The sequence below is a fragment of the Harmonia axyridis genome, chromosome 2 (assembly GCF_914767665.1).
Source record: "Harmonia axyridis chromosome 2, icHarAxyr1.1, whole genome shotgun sequence".
Lineage (NCBI taxonomy): Eukaryota > Metazoa > Arthropoda > Insecta > Coleoptera > Coccinellidae > Harmonia > Harmonia axyridis.
The window spans coordinates 26,409,973-26,419,140 of record NC_059502.1 but is presented as its reverse complement, the minus strand read 5'-3'; the positions used below and the strand labels follow the sequence as shown (position 1 = coordinate 26,419,140).

The 9,168-nt window shown below is 34.6% G+C and overlaps 1 non-coding gene across 1 annotated transcript; it reads left to right on the top strand.

The window, feature by feature from the left end:
- Positions 1-8,463: 8,463 nt before the first annotated feature.
- Positions 8,464-8,535, top strand: Trnaw-cca. Its single transcript has one exon. It is a non-coding gene; the product is annotated as a tRNA-Trp (tRNA).
- Positions 8,536-9,168: the final 633 nt, after the last annotated feature.

Sequence of the window (9,168 nt, the reverse complement as noted above, 5' to 3'; positions counted from 1 at the left end):
TTCATTAATTATTTACTACATTTCTAACTAATTTTACGAGCAAAAAATTTAGCCCCTGCTTGCTCCTTAAGCCATTCAATTCTGATGAATTTCAGTATACGCATTTTAAATCGTTGTAATACTCCTTATAAAAAGTGTCGCTTTATAATTTTGTCGTATAAATATCTATTCAATTTGGATTCTAGATCAAAAGGCATACAAAATTAATTGTTTACGTTTATATTTCGTTTTGTTTCGTTTCTTCCTTCTTCAAAAGAATATTTGAAATTATATATGAATTACTAAGGGATAATATTGAATCGCTCTCAGTATATGTGGAATATTGTATTTGTTAAATAGTTTATTGATGAAAACCCTGTTCGTCATTCCATTCACCCAAGACGAGATACCAAACAACTTATAATAATCTTTATTTAGATACAAGTGCGTGCTTACTATGATCATCAAGATTATATAGCTACGAGTAGTAATAAAATTTTGTTTAATATCCAAGAAAAATCTGCAGAATTCTCATGGATTAATTGAAAACAATTTTCGCATCAGCAACTCTGCAAAAAACTTTCATGCACGATTAAACTGGCTATCCAAGTAGAAAGAGGCATCACAACATTTCAATATTATCTGAATAGTTGAAAAGATCCGAAATGAACAAACCACTACAACGTGAACTGACGTCGTCCAAAAGTTTCCTGAAGAAAATAAGGCAAAGTCAAAGCCAGTTACTGAATCGGCATGCAGTGGAAAATCGATGAGAAGGAAAAGCTCGCATTCCTCCATGTGTGAATAAATGAGAGAGCATCGTTGTGTATTCTGCAGACTCCTCCGGTATTAAACTAATATGTGCTTGAGGCAGGTCATGAGAGAGATTTCCCTGCTCCCCTCATTCGTCGCCTCTTAAGTAATGAGCTGCCTCTTAAAGTGGGCTACGAGGAAATCTCCGCTTGTTTTTTCGATCGCGTTAAATTTTCCGCGAGAAGCACGCGATCTCATGTTGAGGGGTTCCTGATGATGCGAGTTTTTCTCTTTTTAGTTTTGCATCGATATGTTTGTTTTGTTTAACAATCATTCTAAGTTGAAAAGGATGTTCCGTCGGAATTTTTTGGTATTTTTCGGAGACTGTTGAATATGTGCAAAATATCACGATAGAAATATAAATTAAAGCATTTTATTTTTCTAGTCAATAAAATTATTTGTGAAGTTTTCATTCCCCAACAGTATTTTATTAAAATTTTTAATTTAGTAGGATGAGTTGATCAAATCAAGAATAAAATTGAGAAGAGAAGTCGTGTATTGTTGTGCAAGAGTTAAATTTTGATATGTGTAGTGACTCACTATTTCCATAGGAAAAACATGAAATTAAGATCACCTTTGGAAAGTGGAAGGTTCCTATGACATGCTGCAGTATTTTGACTTCTCAACCAAAATAAAACAATCAATTAATTTAATAACACAAATACTATTCTTCTGGATAAACATCACAACTAAGTTTTCTCCCCATCTAAATAATAATAAAGAAAAATACAAAATACAGGGTGTTCCTAAATTGGAGGTACAAAAGAAAATATGAGTTTTCTCTAACAATTTTAAGAAAAAAACATAAACATGGACTCACTAACGCTCCGTTTTCGAGACGCAGCGTGTTGAATTTTCTAATAGCTTCTGCACTTTAAAAGATATTCAACAAAAATTTGGCAAATATACTGCAAATTAGAGCACGTGATATGCTAATTTAAATTGCAAATCAACATGATATTATTTCTGGAGCTGTGTCCACTTTTTTCCCTGAGAACCTTTTTTTGTTGGGCCAACTGGTAGTTTGAAGAAATTCATTGACATCAGATAAGTAGAACATCAGATAGAGAATCCCCATGAATTTCACGTTTACGCATGCACTTCCCATCTGAATTTTGTATGGGGGTCATCCTAGTAGGTGCAAGAAGTTAATTCATTGAAAAAACTAATAGAAAAATTATTTTAGTTGATTGCAAAATATATACATGTTCGGATAAATTACAATGGAATATTAGGTTTTCAGGTTATTAATATAAGTATAGAAAAAATGGAGTCAAAATTTCTGATTATATCAAGTACCAAAATTTTCATATGGAATGTACGATTAGAGAAAAAAACGATTGAGATGGGATTGATGGATAATGTGCACCTATTTCCTTTTATATTACTATTTAATCACACTCTTACTCAAATATTCTTCTGCATTCTGTCTAATTTTGACATTTGAAAGTCATCCAAAATATCTTATTCTTCATCTGAATAGGTATTGAAAAAAAAATCACCTGGATTGGCTATGTATCTGAAATTTTGAAGAACTGGACAGTTTTCGTTGTATTGAATTTTTCCAGAAAAGTTAAATACGAAAGGCAAAAAAATCAAATACGAATAGGCATTTTTGAAAAATTTTAACAAATATTTCAGTCAGCCCATTATGAAGAAATGGGTCCTAGTCTCCTCCAACTTAATCTGAAAATTTCAATCTTCTTAAGTCCAGATTAAATTGAAGTTGACTATGAATTCCTCTTCAGTGACGATGGCTGGTCACTTATGATCTTGCATTACAATAATAATAAATTGTTTCCTAGAACATCTATTTCCGTCTGTTTCGAATTTTTGCATTTAAAATTGATCGATACTTTGGATCCATCAGTGTTTTTTCCAACTAAGACGATAAGATAATGAAAATGTGAAACTGTAGTAGTACGTGTATAGCAATTTGCTGTATTTTAAAACTGTGCTATTACAGTTTATCATTATTTTCATTATAAAATGATATTCCACATCGATGGAATACAGAATCGATAATTTCCCTCAATAAGTTACATAAAATATCCGAGAGAGTGGTTCCCCTATTATGCCCGTACGTATATTCATGAGAACGCGAGGCAAGGATATGACATTTCGAAAAGAAGAAGAAGAAGAAATTTGACATGGCACTTTCCGGAAAGTCGAACGGGTTATAAAATATTCATGGTTTGTACCTGCAGAGAAATGCATCGGACGTATACATATAAGACGATCTCCTCCCTCGGCATATATGCTCCGAGAATTTCGTTAGAACATGAAGGCTCCCTCTGATAGAGTCCCCGCTATATATGTAGATTCCCTTTGATCCGAAATACATCCATACCAGGATTTGATCCCTTTCTATTCCACATCGTATATTTGTTATTCTGGTTCCTTTATCCGTCTCTTCGCATTCTTGTCTGTAGGGACCTCTATCCTTCATACATTTTGAGATATACGGCCGTATTCCCGGGAGAAAGGCAAGCCAACCAAACAGGAAATGTCGCCTGTATAGGACTCCGGAAGATTGAAATATTGCACGCTCAAGGATTGAACCAATTTTCATATATTCGCTTTTATCTTGGCATTTGCTTAGGCGCCGCGTCGCCAACTAGATATTGCCAGAGATGCGACTCTTGTAATATAAATAAATAACATTTCTGGAATAACTTTCGTACCAATCTTTGCTTTGTCGTTATCCTCTCTAACCTAATAAGGCGTTGCTGGCCGATGAAGGTCTCGGCTGACGGTCGATTGGAAAACGGATGTGCGGAATTTTATTTATGGAAATACTTTGGTATTTCACAAAGTGCTTCTTCGGTTAATAAAGTGCGCTTGGATGGAGACGAGGTCGAAGAAAGCGGTGGATTCGACAACGTATGGATTAGTTTACTTTATGCGAAATATTCTGCGTTTTACAGAAATAATCACAATTTTTATGACAGAGTAGAGACAACTCCTAGCGAATACAGGAAATGACTCTTTTGACGTGAATCTGGAGGAAGAACGAAGTGAAGAAGGATTAAAGGTCCACACTATTTTGCGCCAAAATCGCAATTTCGCTAGATTGCACTACCAGAAATTTTGAATTATATTATACCTGGCATATCCATTCTACTTGAAGGAGCTGCCTGTTTGCTATTTTTGCCCCGAAGAAAACTTCAATTCTCGAAAGAATCCTTGTAAATTTGTGTATTTGTAAATTCGAGAAGCTCAGTTCAGTTAATTTATGCTAAGACTTTCGCTGATATCATAGTGAATATAGAACTGATATTTAACAATTAAACCATGTTCATGTATGTATGGATGATATAAATAGCAATTCCTTTGAAAGGTTCCATCTACTATTATTATGATTGTCCTAATTGACTAATAATATTTATTCCCTGATCATATAGCTCAATCATTCTGTCACGATATTTGTTATTTTTCAAATATTGAACTAAGAATGATCTAAAACGATAAGGTTAGACTAACTGATAGCGAAACCGTGGTAGAAATCCATTATGAAGGGTGTTTTCAAAATTAGACGTGAACCTTGGACGACGTGTTAGTATAACTCATTTTCTGTTGTTAACGAAGTATTTGAGTACTTATGATTTTTGAAAGATTTTTTCCGTACTTCATTTTTCTTCAATTTTTTTCACGTTGCGTTGACCAAATTTGATTATAATTTTGGACTATTTTTGTAGACAGCTAGAAGTCTGAATCCAACACCAGTAACACCGTAAGAATACACGATGCAGCGAGAAAATTGAGAGTAAATTTCAGGCGGAAAGCAACAATTGAAGAAATAAGAAAGAGGGCACGTGCTTGTAAAGAGTGTTTTTTTTAGAGCTATAGAACTTTAAATTGCATTAAAACAACGATGGATTATTCTATTGACATGCATTTTATTTATCCGCAAGATAATAATATTGTGGCATTACATTTTATATATGATTTCTGGCATATGACCGCCACGGCTGGCTCGGATGTAGTCCAATCTGGACATCCATTTTTTGAGGACTTTTCCCAACATTTGTGGCCGTATATCGGCAATAACACGGCGAATGTTGTCTTCCAAATGGTCAAGGGTTTGTGGCTTATCCGCATAGACCAATGACTTTACATAGCCCCACAGAAAGTAGTCTAGCGGTGTTAAATCTCAAGATCTTGGAGGCAAATTCACAGGTCCAAAACGTGAAATTAGGCGGTCACCAAACGTGTCTTTCAATAAATCGATTTTGGCACGAGCTGTGTGACATGTTGCGCCGTCTTGTTGGAACCACAGATCCTGGACATCATGGTTGTTCAATTCAGGAATGAAAAAGTTAGTTATCGTGGCTCTATACCGATCACCATTGACTGTAACGTTCTGGCCATCATCGTTTTTGAAGAAGTACGGACCAATTATTCCACCAGCCCATAATGCGCACCAAACAGTCAGTTTTTCTGGATGTAACGGTGTTTCGACATATACTTGAGGATTAGCTTCACTCCAAAAGTGGCCGTTTTGTTTGTTGACGTAGCCATTCAACCAGAAGTGCGCTTCATCGCTAAACAAAATAACCATTATTTTCGAAATGAAATTGCACTATTTGCAAGCGTTGTTCAGGCGTGAGTCTATTCACGATGAATTGTCAAGCCAAACTGAGAACAAATCACTTGACAGCTGTTAAATCGGTTGCCATCTTGAACAGTAATGCCAATTTAAAGTTATATACCTCGAAAAAAACACCCGTTATAAGGAATGGTGAAGGCCATTTAAAACATTATTCATGAATATATTTCCTATTGAAATATTGAGTTTAATTTCAATAAAAAAAGATATTTTATTCGTTACTTTCCTCTCTTTGCTTCTTTCTCCTTTCAAATCAAAATCTGCTGAAACAAAAAAAAGTAGTGCCTGCATTCTAAGGAAAACTTTTTTAGGAAATAAAAAAGGAATTTGCCTAGTTTTTGAAATACTTCTGTCATACATAAATTGCGGATAATCGTAAATTGTAGGCAAATTTATAATAGAAACAAACTATTCTTCTCTTCATATTCCAGCTTTCAAATCGTACTTATCCTTATTCAATATCTAATACAGCATAGTTTTGCTTTTTTCATACATATCATTTCATTTTCCGATAAAAATAATCCAAAATTATACTCAAACCTGGTCGACGTAGAAAAAACTGACGAAAAATAAAGTAAGGTGAGACATTTTTTGAAACACAAGAACTCAAATATCTCGGAAACTGTTCATTTTCGGTTATCAATAATTATGGTTCAATCAAATGTACAAAAATCATGGGACCCGTTTCCGACATTCTGACAAGAATTGGTAACTCCATTTCTTGTGATTCCACACCAGGCTAGTGAGGTTTCTTTATTGTGAATAACCAATTTATACCAAAAAACCCATGACCACTTAATCATTGAAATCACCAATTAGACTTTAATGAACTTAGATTAGATAAGATTCTGTGATGTTGAATGTAAAATTGTTAGCGTTATTATAAAAAAATCATAGGGATGATATATTGTGATTATAATGCCACATATCCATCAGAAAACCAAACAAAAGACGCCGATTCCGAAAAAGAAACACATCCAGACGTACTAATCGCTTCACAACATCGAGAATATACGTTCGAAAATACCACCGCTAAGCCGAACAAAACCAAATTGCCTCGATCCATCAACGGAAACGGATTGAATGGAGGAAACCCATAGATAGACCATCAATATGAAAGTCATTTCTTCTCCTTTTCCGCTGTCTATCAAAACAATCCGTGCCGTTCAAAATATATATTGGTATCAGGTGAAACCGAATACTAAAAATACTAATCTTCTAATGTAATTCGTCACGTTGTCAGGGGCCCTTTGTGTACGCGTACAAATCGTAAATAAAGGCGGACGAAGGCCCTTTTTGGAGCCGGCTCTAGCGGTCTCTAAACCGCATTCAGGCCCCATTTAGACGGTATTAACTGCTTCTATACAGCAAGAGCCGATACCCCGATTCATCATTTGCAGGTAAACGGAGTTTCCGGCGTATTTGGCCAGCCTCTTGACGATTTGTCAACGATTTTAACCGCAAATTTACGCACTGTTGTTCCGGTGTTTGTTTACAAGTTGGCTGCGGCGAGAACGTGCCACTCGAAGTGTCGAGTTTGGGCCGTTTTGTTTTGGTTTATAGCCTGGTCCGGTCTAAGCGAATGGTGAGGAAGGGAAATATGCGAATAGCAATATTGCTCTTTTGATTAACTAATTTTGTTTGAATGATGAGGCTGTGGTGTTGAGGAGAGCAAATGGATAGTTGATTGTAGGATAAATATTTGGCGGGTTATAATTTTGTCGCTAGTTGAAAAAAGAATTAACCATCAATTGCATTGATTTTTTAATTTTTCCATTACTCGCATCACAAATGTGTAAGATGTCACTCAATAAGTCCTGGGCTTGGCGCACAAATGGCACCGCTAGTGCCATACCACTTTTTTTCTCGTTACTAGCTTCAAAATATGTGTGTCAAAATTTCGAAACAGCAATTCAGTCTAGATCGAGATATTGAAGGTTAAGGGCCAGTTTCATAATCAATCCGTAAAGGCTCCCCTTGGTAAAGACCGTTTCATTAGAAAGTCGCCTTCAAATGGGGCTTGAAAGTAGCTCCGGTTTCATAAACCTATTCCGTCCGACTTTTAGACAAAGTTTTCTTTTATTCGTAAGTGTTAAATTTCTTAGGATTGGCTACTCTGAGAACTAGTGATTTATTGTCTGCATTTGGTATTATTTCATAGAAATTGAAATTTTGTTGAATTGAAATTGAAATCGAATTGAAATTTTGAGTATACAGTGAAAGTAAATGAAGGTCGTCAATTACAAATTTGATAATTTTAACAAAAAAAGGTTGTGAGGTAGAGAAAAACGTGTTATGGAAATGAGCATAAGTGAAGAAAGGACTCCCTTTCTTGCCATAAAGGGCCAATACCTATGCCCTTTATTTTTTATCGAAAACGTTGAAATGATTGTATTTGATATTGATATGAAAAATAAAATTGAAAATTAATGTAAAATGAAATGAAATAATATTTGGCTGCACATTGAAATATCAAGGAGAATAAAATAGATCTAAATAATCAGTAAAAACTAGTTTCCCAAACACTGTCAATTAAACCAGAACCTACCTACCATTGATTTTCTCGATTTTGTTACAATATTTCCTGAGGAATTTTTGGATTCGTTGTAAGAAAAACTAGTTCAACTCATCTAACAATTTCCCAATGTAGATATTTATTTGTCAGGCTGAACTCGTAATAAAACCCATATACCTACCTATAAAAAATGGAAAATCTTCACGGAGCTCTTGTTTCCTACTTTAAAAGAACCTAATATTAACTCGCGATGGTGAAGCCTGTGATATATTTTTCAGAATTCGAATTTCCCCTTAATCCCATTACGAAAATCATTTTATCGTTCAAACACAAATGAAGAAATAGAAAAGAAAAGAATCAAATTTAATTCACTATTAATTCATTATAATTAGGTATATATAATTGATATTTCCATTAGTTCAAGAGATACTTCAATAATAATATTACAGTGTGGGACTTTTTCAGGAATATGCGATATTACAGTACGTATTATAATCTCTTGAGAAGATTCTCACTCTATACCTCTAACAACTCACTTCTCAGCAACGACTCCGTGGCGCAACGGTAGCGCGTCTGACTCCAGATCAGAAGGTTGCGTGTTCAAATCACGTCGGGGTCACAGCTCTTTTTTAATTAACTCACTTTGCTCATCCACTCCGATATTTTGAACTGAATATTATTTTTGAATTCCTCTTTCGATTTGTGATGAAAAATTTTCCATGCCTTTCTTCGTATGGGTAAAGTTCAACGTTTTTATGTAAAAAATAAATCTTGATGTGTATATTTTTAATAAATCATCTATTATATTAGATACCCAGTTCCTGAAAAGAAGTTGAGATGTTTTTTTTTATAACAAAAACAGCGCCCCATACTAAAAAAAAGGCAAGAGAAATTTTTTTTGTCACAAATTGAAGGAGTACCTAATTCGCAAATTATTTTAGTTTGAAATATCTCACAATCATACCATTTTTTTTCCAAGAAATAAGCAAATACATAATTAGTTTTTAAGAAAATTCCAGGCCTCGAATCTCTGAATACGAAACATTCGTAAACAAAAGTTATATAGCAAACTGTAATTATTTTTTCATGCAGAATCATCCCCCGAGGCCTAAAGTTTGTCGCAATTAGTCACTAACACCCTGTACATCCTATATACAGTGTAATATCCAAGGGAGCAATTGGCGCAAGAATGAAGGAGCGCTTTACTATTTTTTTCAGATAACTATGTAACTGATCTCAATCTCAATCTTCC